The sequence below is a fragment of the Schistocerca piceifrons genome, chromosome 1 (assembly GCF_021461385.2).
Source record: "Schistocerca piceifrons isolate TAMUIC-IGC-003096 chromosome 1, iqSchPice1.1, whole genome shotgun sequence".
NCBI classification, from domain to species: domain Eukaryota; kingdom Metazoa; phylum Arthropoda; class Insecta; order Orthoptera; family Acrididae; genus Schistocerca; species Schistocerca piceifrons.
This window is the reverse complement of record NC_060138.1, coordinates 44883685-44898074: the sequence shown is the minus strand read 5'-3', so window position 1 is coordinate 44898074 and position 14390 is coordinate 44883685. Positions and strand designations below refer to the sequence as shown.

At 43.3% G+C, this 14390-nt stretch overlaps 1 protein-coding gene across 1 annotated transcript in view; it reads left to right on the top strand.

The window, feature by feature from the left end:
* The first annotated feature begins 881 nt into the window (after positions 1-881).
* Positions 882-14390, top strand: part of LOC124803496 (calsenilin) — a 198757-nt gene continuing 185248 nt past the window's right edge. The window contains exon 1 of the mRNA XM_047264677.1: positions 882-948. The gene's annotated coding sequence lies outside the window, so the exon portion shown is untranslated. The remainder of the gene's footprint in view (positions 949-14390) is intronic.

Below are 14390 nucleotides of genomic sequence, written 5' to 3'. Positions count from 1 at the left end.
GATGTTTTACTGATCTGATGCAGCGATTCAGGTCTTCCGCTATTTAATTGTATACGAAATTATTCGTTCCTCGCCTTGGAGGCACCTCTACGAATTTTCATCGGCACCCATAAATGGCTCAAATGGCTCTGAGCACTATGGGACTTAATATCCGAGGTCATCAATCCCCTAGAACTTAGAACTAAAACCTAACTAACGTAAGAACATCACACACATCCAAGCCCGAGGCAGGATTCGAACCTGCGACCGTAGCGGTCGCGCAGTGGCAGACAGAATCGCCTAGCACAGCTCGGCCACAGTGGCCGGCCACAGCACCCACAATATCTGATACCCATTCTTTTGATGCATTGCTTGCCACTTTATTTGTGACATACTGCAACATTGCGTTTTAAAATAATTCTTATTTTCTGCTCTTAGACTCCCTTACTGTACACATTTCATTTCAGACAACGATGTACTACATGTGTTCAGTGAGAGATTGTCCCTGCGTCTTGTAATTTGTTCTGAAAAACAGTATTCCTTTCCTTATTGTCCCACTACATTTTTCATGCCTTTAGTGATTCCTCCTTTTTGGGGGATATCACTTTCAGGGGCCACGTAAAATCTACTTTCTTCAAATGATTGCCATTGTTTCTGTTACTGGTATATACTCTTATCATCCTACTGTTTATTCTTAGAGCAAACCTGTCCTTATTTCAAAGTTCTTAATAAGTACTGCTGCTTCTGTGCCTTTCTGTTTCTAGGTAAAATATTAGAATGATTGTTCGAATGCCGCGAGCACTATCGCTTCAAAGAAAGCAAAGTACAAAGATGCAACTATAATTATAGTTTCTATATTGAAATAAATATTATTATTTACATTTCTTTCTATTTTTCAGGAATGTCCAGAGGGTGTCGTACACGAAGATTCCTTCAAGGACATCTACGCCAAGTTCTTCCCTCACGGAAGTAAGTAAAATCGTCATATTATTTTTGTTAACGAATATGATATCTGAGTTCCCTTTTTACTCATGATTAATATAAATATCTGTTGATATATAATACTTCAAACCTTATAACCATTTATTTTACATCAAAATATGATACTATTAAATATACATTTATTAAACAGAATTATGTCAAGTAAAGGCTGTGTCACCAGTACAGTAGTATCTGACTGTCGCCTGAAACTCTTCTTATTGTGGCTCTGTTACCGCGTGGCTTAAATAAGTGCAATAAATATTTCACGGATGGATTAAAGTAATATGACATACTCTTCACTGCATTCATCCAACTCTAAAAACGTGGATAAACAAGACAACATGAAATCATGCCCTCCTTTTATTATCTTTGAGATGCAGATGGAATAAAATAAAGTAGGTATTTAAGCACTGAATGCTTATATTTTCTATATTACTCGTTGAGACAGATTAAAATATTACGAAATTAATTAGATGAGTCTCAATTTTTCATTTATCTCACCTATTGTTAAACTTTTCCAGTTGCCACACAGAATGTTCTAATAAGTAATTTGATTACACTCAATATCGTATGCCTTTATTTAAGCACAGACGTCAATTGACAATCATGGTGATATGTTTCATCTCGTTTCTTCTTCCTCATCTTGAATGACAAATGAAGCAGAGACCCAGGCACTCAGATGAGTTGCCAATCGATTGCAAAGTAAAAAAAGAAAAAAAAATCAGAAGTCCACGCAAAGTAAACAACGCGAATGTTACCGAGAACCTCGTATCTAAATCGAGTAATTTCGGTCGTAGCTGGTGGCGTTGCAGATAGTGTGTTCGGAGAATCGGAGCAGCATTCTGATTCACTGAAGAGTTTCTAACCAGTAAGTCAACATGGGAAACCATCAGATATGGAAGTACCTTCGAGCGTATTCCAAAAGCAATTAAAGTATCCGGTGGTTATCAAGGATGCTGCGTGACGCAGTTAGCGTCTGATACTGTTATATACTAACAAATGTCAGTGTCAAATAACTGCAAATAGTCGTACTTATATCCATGTCTGAAACAACAGATACTGTTGACGATCCACAACTTTTCTAAATATTTTCGAAATTATTTGTCTGACTGCGAATTCCTTGACACAGGCTGTATTAGGCAAGGATCTACTATCTAATAGTGACATGTGCAAATTTGTGTCGGACTGGGACTCAACCCCGGATTTCCAGCGTATCGTGAGCGGTCTCACCTTAACCACTTAGGCAATCCGGACACGCTCCCTGGGGACCGCCCAAAACTCCTATATGTTACCCAGTCTACATCATTATATCGTAGTCCACAAAATTCATTAGCTAATGCTCGCAACATCACTTAGGTTCTCGCAACGATGTAAGGGTGTACACAGTGTGACATATGGAGTTTTGGCCAGTCCACGAAGGGTGCACGGATAGTCAGTGCTGTTAAGGCAACCGCTCACAATAATACGGAAATCCGGGTTCGGTTCCCGATCTGACATAAATTTTCATGTGTTATTACTGCGTTTGAGTTCTATAACTAATACAGCTAGTTTCAATGAACTTGCACTCAGAATTTTATTTCAAATGTTTGTAGTGAAACGAAAGAAGTCATGCAGATGATCGGCAATTGCTTAAACAAATAGAGCGTATTGCGCAAATAGACAGTAAGAGCGATTCTGTTTCATTTTGCAGTTGGTAGTAACTGACTGGGAACAGAAGCAGCCCTTAAATATCCAAGAGTGTGCATTGGTTTAAAGTGCAAAAACTGGACAGAGGCTTTGTGAGTAAGGCAGATGCAGTTTCTTTGGAACCATATCAAGAAAAAAATATTCAAATGTGTGTGAAATCTTAGGGGACGTAACTGCTAAGGTCATCAGTCCCTAAGCTTACACACTACTTAACCTAAATTATCCTAAGGAGAAACACACACACCCATGCCCGAGAGAGGACTTGAACCCCCGCTGGGACCAGCCGCACAGTCCATGACTGCAGCGCCTTTAGACCGCTCGCGTATCAAGAAGATGTAAGTTACTTACTGAGGAGGTAGGTCACTGAACTTCTGTTAGACTGGTTGCAGAGTACTGTTCGTCAGTCTGGTGCCCTTATCGGGAAAGATTAGCACTACAAAAACTGAGGCACCAATGACAAAATAGTGCGTTTCGTGGAGGTTTCGTTTGGTAGGAGTATGAATGTAGCTGACGTATTTATTCAGATCCAGCGATAGATTCTACAAGAGGGGCGCCATGCTTCACGGATATGTTAACCGCTAAATTTCCGGAAGCGTGACCCTGTTCCGTAGCCACTATAGTACGCCTTTGACGTGTCGCTAGTCTTGCAAGTAGCTGGCTCGAATCTACGTGGTGGAGGAAATCTTACCCAGAATGTTTGACCAACTAAGAGAGTCACGGTGGCTATATTGATAGGCAGACTTCGCGCCAATGTGTAAGCACCTCTTGTGCTGTTTCAGTGTACTGTTTTTATTACATTACTAACCATTTCGCAATGGCTTCACTCAGATATGCATATAGTCAACGCTCGTCCTTCTCCCTGTCCCTGTTTTCACCTCTTCCTCCCCCTGCCTCTCCAGCTCATCGCACTGCCTCTATCTACCTCCTCCTCCTCCCCTCTGTCTCTGTCTCCAACTCTTCCTCTTTCCATCCATTTTCTCCACCCTCTCACTGTGACCATATCTTCCTCCTCCTCCCTCTGACCTCATTCTCTTCCCCATCTCCACCTTCCCTCTTCCTTTTCATCCATCCACAGCCCCTCTGTCTTCCACATTCCTCACGCATCTCCCTCTCCTTCCCTTCCCCTCTGTCCATTTCCTCCTATATCCATCTCAACCTGTCCCCAGCCATGCTCATCAGCAAGTGCAGCAACTCAATATAGTTCAATAAAGCAGCCCAATACCACTTCCACAACACGCCTGTAACGCAGGACAGGCTACACACCAGGGGTTCGAAAATCATTTATTTGTCAAAAATGGCTCTGAGCACTATGGAACTCAACTGCTGTGGTTATCAGTCCCCTAGAACTTAGAACTACTTAAACCTAACTAACCTAAGGACATCACACACATCCATGCCCGAGCCAGGATTCGAACCTGCGACCGTAGCAGTCCCACGGTTCCGGACTGCGCGCCTAGAACCGCGAGACCACCGCGGCCGGCATTTATTTGTCCATAACGTTCAGGCCGCCATGGAAAGCAAGTCAATAAAGCAGGCCGATACTATTCCAGCAGAACACATCTGTCGTGCAGCGCACCCTGTACACTTGGGACGGGGGAAAACGCTTTTGCCCGTATTTCTGTGGCAGTAGTGGCGCTCGCTTTATTGCAGTACCTCGAGTAACCAAGATTTTTGTGAGGTAAGTGATTTGTGAAACGTATAGGTTAATATTAGTCAGGGCCATTCTTTTGTATGGATTTTTGAAAGTCAGATTGCGTTGCGCTAAAAATATTGTGTGTCCGTTTAAGCACAGTCTTGTATAATTTTTCTAAGGGGACGTTTCATCTGCGATCGGAGGTTACAAACCCCATGTGCTAATACTCATGAGGCCTGTTGTTTCTGTAACTGATTTGTTGAAATCGATCCAGGGATTTGGGATAAGATCCAGGATGCACAAATACACAGTGCTTCATAGAGAGAGAGAGGCCAGAAACAGTCTGAAAAGCTTGTAAGTTTATTGGAGGATTGGTTGTGCCAAGAGAATAACTGTTAAGACAAAAATTCGTTACATTTCGCCATTTCCTAGGTAATTAGCACTGAAGTTAGCTAATCAGGCTGCTGCATGTGCATATTCAAGCAACCCAGAGAAGGTGTCGCCAAACGTATTCTTCATTTGGTTTCATACCGAACAAGAGAGTGATACAAAAATTGGACATGGGGCAGTAGTAAAGACTTAATCCAAACCAAATGCTGAGCAGTCTCGTGTGTCATCATCTATGCTATGAGAACAGCTGACACTAATTCTATCCAGTGCGCCAATTGAATTTGCGTTTGCAGTGGCCTGATTGAGTAGCTTCAATGTTAATTGACTCAGAAACGGTGCAATGTCTCGAATTTTTTTCTTGACAATTATCTCTCAACACAACGTATCCTGCAACGCCATTACAAGCTTTTGAGACTGTTTCTGAGCACCCTGTATATAACAGATTTGTTCGCATTGCCTGTACCCTGTACACGAAATGAAACGTGCCTGGTGCATTTGTATGTTCACCAATAACCAATCAGATCATGACACAGTTTACATCAGTTACTCAGCTCCCAACGGGACAAAGGCACCAATCGTTCACTACAACAACTCATATCTCAAAATGTAAACTAGCCTAGGTGAGTTCCTAATAACGTATCACAAACTCGAAAATATACTCGCGTGTTCTGAAAATCAGTCAACGAAAATAATTGATTGCTTTTATATTTGATACTTGTTAATCGTACGTGTATAACAAAAAGTAATTTTTGATTGTCCATTGTTTTAAGAGTAAGTTCAGAATGCTTTTGCTAGTATTGTAATAAAGATTATGAGTACTGGCATCGTAATGTGTGCAAACACTTTTATACCCGAGACGCACAGCTCAGTTTGATAATGTTATTAAAGTTTCTCAGTGATGCAGCCACAGGTATCCCAAAAGTAATTCATATCTGCTTGTACATAAATACCGTTAATAAACATAACTTTGCATTTGTAACTGGGTGCAGTAAACTTACATAAAAATACTTTCGTCCTATTGTTCGCAACATTCAAACCACATTGCAATACGCTGTCAGTCACTATGTGACCACTTCCTGCGCAACATGATTTACGTTTCGATACGACGCTGTCTAGCTCCTCACGTCGGTCCCGACACATGCGTGTCCGTACCGGCGACAGTGAACAGCTCCGGCGACGATGCATCGAGTCAAATTACAAACGCCGTCGCACTACTTAAATGATCACTTATTCCTTAAGGTGGGATGACCGTACGCTCACAGTTGTCCTGAGTGAAATTCCAAACCTCTCTGCCGTGACCGCATGTGGCACTGGAAACGTGCTGTAGTATCACTGGTCGCCTCACAATCAATTATTCACCTTTTAGATGGCGCGGACAATGGTTGTTAGAGTGTCATGTTGAAGTTTTCGTTGTAGGCAGTGAAAGTTGTAAGTTTTAGATTTGTTGGTGGTGGCAGTTTAAAAATGGTGAAACTTTAATTGGCTCTGTATATTTCACATAATTAAATCGATGCCCTCTAAAAAAATATCAAGGAACTTTTTATCTACGAAATTAATTATCTGATCAACGCAATTTATTACCTGAAAATGCAGAAGAAATGCTTAAACGATCATTGCGAATAATGAGCGAATGCCTTGGCAAATCTGAACACGGAATCTGGGACACGGTTCAAATGAACGCGCAACTGGATAAAAAATTTACATTCACGGAATTCATACCATGATTCCCGAAGGTTTGTGTGTAAAGATAGAAAGTATTACAAGAGGGTAGCCGTTTGCATCTACACTGAAGGGACAAAGGTCATGGTATATCGATATGTGCGTATACAGGGTGTTCCATTGATGGTGACCGGGCCAAATATCTCACGAAATAAGCGTCAAACGAAAAAACTACAAAGAACCAAACTTGTCTAGCTTGAAGGAGGAAACCAGATGCCGCTCTATTGTTGGCCCGCTAGATAGCGCTGCCATAGGTCAAACGGATATCAACTGCGTTTTTTTTTAAATAGGAACCACCATTTTTATTACATATTCGTGTAGTACCTAATGAAATATGAATGTTTTAGTTCGATCACTTTTTTCGCTTTGTGATAGATGGCGCTATAATAGTCACAGACACATGGCTCACAATTTTAGGCGGACACTTGCTAACAGGTAGGTTTTTTTAAAAATAAAATACAGAACGTAGGTACGTTTGAACATTTTATGTCGGTTGTTCCAATATGATACATTTACCTTTGTGAACTTACCATTTCTGAGAACGCATGCTGTTACAGCGTGACTACCTGTAAATAGCACATTAATGCAATAAATGCTCAAAATGATGTCCGTCAAACTCAATGCATTTGGCAATACATGTAACGACATTCCTCTCAACAGCGAGTAGTTCGCCTTCCGCAATGTTTACACATACATTGACAATGCGCTGACGCATGTTGTAAGGCGTTGTCGGTGGATCACTATAGCAAATATCCTTCAACTTTCCCCCCAAAGAAATCCGGGTACGTCAGATCCGGTGAACGTGCGGGCCATGGTATGGTGTTTCGACGACCAATCCACTTGCCATAAAATGTGCTATTCAATACCGCTTCAACCGCACGCGAGCTATGTGCCGGACATCCATCATGTTGGAAGTAGATCGCCATTCTGTCATGCAGTGAAACATCTTGTAGTAACATCGGTAGAATATTACGTAGGAAATCAGCATACATTGCACGACTTAGATTGCCATCGATAAAATGGGTGCCAATCATCCTTCCTCCCAAATGCCGCATCATAGATTAACACATCAAGGTCGCTGATGTTCCACTTGTCGCAGCCATCGTGGATTTTCCGTTGCCCAATAGTGCATATTATGCCGGTTTACGTTACCGCAGTTGGTGAATGACGCTTCGTCGCTAAATAGAACGCGTGCAAGAAATCTGTCATCGTCCAATAATTTCTGTTGTGCCCAATGGCAGAACTGTACACACCGTTCAAAGTCGTCGCCATGAAATTCCTGGTGCATAGAAATATAGTAAGGGTGCAATCGATGTTGATGTAGCATTCTCAATACCGACGCTTTGGGATTCGCGATTCTCGCGCAATTTGTCTGCTGCTGATGTGCGGATTAGCCGCGACAGCAGCTAAAACACCTACTTGGGCACCATCATTTGTTGGAGGTCGTCGTTGACGTTTGACATGTGGCTGAACACTTCCTGTTTCCTTAAATAACGTAACTATCCGGCGAACGGTCCGGACACTTGGATGATGTCGTCCAGGACACGGAGAAGCATAAACAGCACATTCCCGTTGGGCATTTTGTTCACAGTATCCATACATCAACATGATATCGACCTTTTCCGCAATTGGTAAACGGTCCATTGTAACACGGATAATGTATCACGAAGCAAATACCGTCCGCACTGACGGAATGTTACGTGATACCACGTACTTATACGTTTGTGACTCTTACAGCGCCATCTATGACAAAGCGAAAAAAGTGGTCCAACTAAAACATTAATATTTCTTTACGTACTACACGAATATGTAATAAAAATGGGGATTCCTATTTAAAAAAAAAACGCAGTTGATATCCGTTTGACTTATGGTAGCGCCATGTAGCGGGCCAACCATACCGCCATCTGGTTTACTCCTTCAACCTAGACGAGGTTCGTTCTTAGTAGTTTTTTCGTTTGATGCTTATTTCGTCAGGTATTTGGCCCGGTCACTATCAGTGGGCCATCCTGTATAGATGGCGGTAGTTCCCCGTACACGAGGTATAAAAGGGCAGTGAATTGGCGGACATGTCGTTCGTACATCGTACACAAGTGATTCATGTAAAGAGGTTTCCGAGTTGATTATGGCCACTCGACGAGAATTAACGAACGTTGAACTTGGAGTGACACGAATGGGTCATTCCATTGCGGGAATCGTTAGGGAATTTAGTATTCTAAGATCCACATCGCCAAGCGTGTGTCGTGAATACCAAATTTCAGGCATTACCTCTGACTACGAACAACGCAGTCGCCGACGGCTTTCACTTTCCGACCGAGAGCAGCAGCGTTTGCATAGAGTTGTCAGTGCCATCATACAAGCAACACTGCGTGAAATAACCGCATAAATCAGTGTGGGACGTAGGGCGAACGTATTCGTTAGGAAAAGTGCGGCGAAATCTGGCGTGTATGGGCTATGGCAGCAGACGCCGGACTCGAATGCCTTTGCTAGCAGCACGACGCCGCCATCGCCGCCACTCCTGGGCTCGTGACAGCATCGCTTCGACCGTGGACCACTAGAGAATCGCCGCCACGTCAGGCGAATCCTGATTTCAGTTGGTGAGAGCTGATGGTAGAGTTCGAGTGTGGCGCAAACCCTCCGAAGCCATGGACCCATGTTGGCAGCAAGGTACAGTGCAAGGTAGTGGTGGTTCCATAATGGTGCGGGTTGTCTTTACGTGGAATGGATTGGCTCCTCTAGTCAAACTGAACCTATCATTGACTGTGACTGGTTACGTTCAGCTACTTTGCAGGCACTCATGTTCATGTTCCCAAACTATGAAGGAATTTTTACAGATGACAATGCGCGATGTCACAGGTCACAATTGTTCGCGAATGGTTTGGAGAACACTCTACACAATTCGAGCGAATGATTTGGCCACCCAGATCACCTGACAAGAATCCAATCGAACATTTATGGTACATAATCGAGAGGTTAGTTTGTGCACAAAATCCTCCATTTGCAACACTTTCTCAATTATGGATGGTTATAGAGACAACATAACTCAATATTTCTGCAGGGGACTTCCAACGACATGATGAGTGCACGCCACGTCGATTTGCTGCACTATTCGGGGCAGTAGGAGGTCCGGCACGGTATCATGAGGTATCCCATGACTTTCGTCACCCAGCCGGCCGTGGTGGCCGAGCGGTTCTAGGCGCTACAGTCTGGAACCGCGCGACCGCTACGGTCGCAGGTTCGAATCCTGCCTCGGGCATGGATGTTTGTGATGTCCTTAGGTTAGTTAGGTTTAAGTAGTTCTAAGTTCTAGGAGACTGATGACCTCAGAAGTTAAGTTCCATAGTGCTCAGAGCCATTTTTTTTTTTTTTTTGTCACCCCAGTGATGACCAGAGTTGAAAGTCCCTCCAGACGCTGAATAGCACACCACCTGTGTCGGGAGTCGCGTCGCGTCGGTATCATTGCTATAAACAGCCTTGGATGCCCTATTAAGTTACTCGGGTTATGCGTAACCATGAAATCATTTTCAAGTGAAGTGTTAATTCTGGGATGACTTTATGATCTATCTTCAGTTTGCGTATGTCGTATTTTCACGTGCCGTCGCGTGACAAACATTCTATGTTGAACCTGTAACTGCAAACAAGTCAGCCGGCCGCGGTGGCCGTGCGGTTCTAGGTGCTGCAGTCCGGAACCGCGGGACTGCTACGGTCGCAGGTTCGAATCCTTCCTCGGGCATGGATGTGTGTGATGTCCTTAGGTTAGTTAGGTTTAAGTAGTTCTAAGTTCAAGGGGACTGATGACCTAAGATGTTAAGTCCCATAGTGCTCAGAGCCATTTGAACCATTTTTTGCGAACAAGTCTTCCGGGTGAAGATTGAAATTATTACACATCGTTAAAAATTACTCAGCTAGGCGTACAGTTCATCTCGCTGCTGCAGCCAGATCCGACCATACTCGTAATCTGCGTTGCTAAAGTGGCTGGAGAATCAGTCACTGGCTCTGTACAAACAGCTTGTGTCTCTAATTCAACGGTGAGAACCTCTCGCTGGCGAACTGGAGGTGGCACCTGGCTGAAGAGATGCTGACCCCAGAGAAGACTCTTTGTCAACATGCTGAAATGTGAGGCGTGTTTCTTAAGTAAGTACCGTTTTGAAATTAAAAGAAGACGTCCTAAGATATCTCAATAACTTTATTTTTACATGAAAGCCTGTACCTTAATCTACTATCCTACATAATTTCCGTCAATATTGAAGCACTTATCATAACGTTGTACTAGTTTTTGAATACCCTCCTCATAGAAGTCTGCCGCCTGCCTTGTTGACCACTGCATCACCACTGTTTTGACTTCGTCATCGTCTTGAAGACCCTGACCATCCAGGTGTTTCTTCAAGTCCAGGAACAGATGGTAGCCAGTGGGCGCAAGATCGGGGCTGTATGGAGGATGATTTCGAGTTTACCATCGAATAGATGTGATGAGATCTTTGGTCTGATTCGCCACATGCGGACGGGCATTGTCTTGCAGCAAAACGATGCCCTTGCTCAACTTCCATGGACTGTTACTTTGATTCTGGTGTGACGTAGGCCACCCATGTTTCATCGCCCGTAACAATTCACCTTAAGGAATCATCACCGTCGTTATGGTACCGCTCAAGGAAAGTCAATGTACTGTCCAAAAGTTTGATTTTGTGCACATCCGTCAACATTTCGGTACCCAACGTGTGCACAATTTTCGGTAATTCCAGTGCTCGGTCACAATGCCATACACAACACTACGACAAACATTAGGAAAGTCATCCCACAAGGAGGAAATCGTAAAGCGTCTGTTTTCTCTCACCTTACTGTCCTCTTCCTGCACCAAACTTTCATTAACGACCAAAGGACGCCCACTCCGTTGTTCATCATGCAAGTTTGTGCGGCCATCTTTAAATGCTCTCATCCACCTTCTTACCATTCCATCACTCATAATGTTTCTCTGTAAACAGCAGAGATCTCACGATCAATATCGATCGCTTTTAGGCCTTTAGCACTAAGAAACCTTATAACAGCCCGGGCTTCACAGTCGGCGGGACTCACGATTGAGGCATCTTAAACACACAGTACATAACGTAAACAAGGAAGAATCAGACTGTAATGGCGTCAGTGCGTAGATAAAGGTACAGGCTTTCATGTAAAAATAAAATTATTGAGATATCTTAGCACGTCTTTTTTTTAAATTTCAAAACGGTACTTACTTAAAAAACACGCCTCGTACAAAGTCTGCCTGTGAAGCTTACTAGGGAAATAACTTTCTGCAGTTTACTTCCGACATGGAAGACACTGTTCTCTGTCATATCGTTTTGATTGGCTGAATCACAAATACTGCCAGTGCCAACCGGTTGTAAGTTGTCTTAGAATACATTGGTTTCCCTCCGTTACTCTCATTTCAGATACTTTACCAGCTACGAATTTCGTTATTTTTCGCACTTCAAAACTGTGCGTTGCTCTCTCCCTCTGTCTACGTTCGTGTTGTGGCCAGTAAGGGTGGACCTCTGTAAGCACAGTCGTTTTTCTTACTTCCACTTCTACATTATGTAGGTTAGCCAACACTAGCTGCTTTTCCATTTCGTAAAACTTTCAAGTTTTTGTGGGGGCCTGAAAGCGATGGTGTTGTCTCACAATCTTCAAAGGTGCCATAAACTTTCCTGTTGCCATTACACTCTCTCAGATGTTATGTTAAATGTGTATGTCTTTCACAACTTCTGTCTGTAGTTCTTCCGGGACTCTGCCAATATAGTATGCACTCCCAGACCATACACAGCTCACTAAAAACAGTCTCCGCAGCCCCGCACAGCCTAGAGATACAATTCGCCGTGTGAGTTTTAGTGCGTCCGGCGTGTACTCAGCTTTTCTCAAAGTGCCGTCCTTTCTGTCCGCCCAGGGAGAGGTACCTCGCACGTGTTCAAGTGTCCCAGTGAATTCTGCTGTGGCTGTTTCCCCTGCTTGTTTATGACCCACGGCGCATCCACCAAGTGGGAGATGCTTTCATACAAGCTTCTTCCATGCAGTTCAATGTAGGAAATTGAAATCTACGTGATAGAGTACTGGCAATCACTGATACTGATTCATAACTCGTTTTATCAGTGGGAAGTAATTTACTACCATTCGATTTGTCGTTTTGTTTCGGGTTTACATCAGTTGTGGCACAATTTGGGACCAACGTTCGTGTAATAGCAGGTTGAGTGCTGCTGGACAAGTGGCCTGTGGGACGTCAATTGCTGCTTGCCAGAAACTGTTAAAGCCCGCGCTAGAGTATTTGTGCATGTTAGTATCCGAGTTTGTCAGTTTGGGTATATGTGAATTATTCTGAAAAGTACACCTTCCACATTCATGCATCGTGTCATGAAGGTAACAACCAGCCATTCTGCGCCGGCTACGGGATCAAGATACATGCACTTGAGATAATTCTGAGAACACTCTGTCTGAGAGAGGCTACAGGCTGAGTGTAATTAGAATTCGCGAGGGAATACTTCAGTTCTTGTACCGTGTCGCGAGATCAGCAGCATCACGAACTGGTTACTTATACCTTCGTGAAAGAGACTGTCAGCATCATTAGTGTGCACCAATGTTAGTTACAAATTACAAAAGCAGAACTCAATGCCCAAGCAGTGAGTTTTAAACGGATGAATGGTAAGAGAGCAGTGCGACTGAACGTTGCGACAATATGTCACAAGGTATTGCAAGCAGAGTACTGTGGCTGAAGTATGAGAAACAGTATTGAGATTATTAGATAATTAAAACAGTTTTTGAACAGTGGAGATCACATCCTGTGTTCCCAGGTAGAATGTACGTGGCTCTTTATCTGATACTTGTGGTCCTTGCTATGTTTGTACTTCCACAACCATCAGTTAATTACAGGACTGGTAACTGCAACGAAAAGTGTCGTATGAGCTATTGAAATATTTTGATGTACGTCCTTGTATCTGTAGTTCTGAGCGACGTGTCTGTCTTTTGAGATATGCGGAATCAGTCTTCCGGAGCCCACTCCCCCTCCAGACCACTTACAAAACAGATGATGGAGATCTGTCCGTAGTATGGGCACTTGACATCCCACACTGAGCATATACACGTAAGGTACAACTCGTACACACCGTAAGGCAAGCGGCCATTGTTTGAGCAGCAAGAAAACCTTTTCTTATCCCTCTGTTCCCGGCCCACAATGCCACACAGCTCATTTACCTTATTGCATAAACATTTCACGAAATGACCATGACCGTAAATTTACCGAAATGAAGCTCATATCGGACCTTCTCAGCACTTCTTTTTCCCCTCCCACGCATCGTTCGCATGTGGAACAAGAAAAGATGGAAAATAGAGTGGTACACGCTATAGACTGCGAGACGTCTTGCAGACTACTGATGTAGATACTCGTGTAGATGTATCTGCGAATGATGACGAATTATGGCTGTAGAAAATTAAATACAGCTAGAGGCGCAGGAAACTGTGATACAGAAATAAAACAACGAATCTCTCTTGACCGAACTGTAGTGGTTAAGCACACTAAGATCTTGTAGAACCGGGAAATACCCAAAACAAGGAAGATGCGCTTGGTAGAATCATTGGTGATACCTGTGTTCTTGTACGGCTGCGTGACAAAGCTAGTGACGAGAGAGAAAGATGTTACACGTGCCATGGACGACACGAAGGACCAGTACTTACATTACAGAAGGACTTGGCATCACAAAAAGTTTTGCTTCCCGTGTCAGCCAGAGCTTTTGCCTTTTCCTTGGGCACATTTTGACGACAGAAAGCAATAATGTAGAAAAGACCACAGTGGAAGGGGAAAGCGAAGACAGAAGCTAACGTGTAAGAGCAGCAAGTGGATGGGTAAAAGAAGCGAAGAAGATTACCGGCCTACCTCTATCATATTAAGAAGAGCTGAAAATCACTGTGGATAGAGACGTCTAGTTGAAAATTCAATTAGGTAAGAAATAAATTAAAGTATGAGGTCACAACACGCAGCAATGAGTAA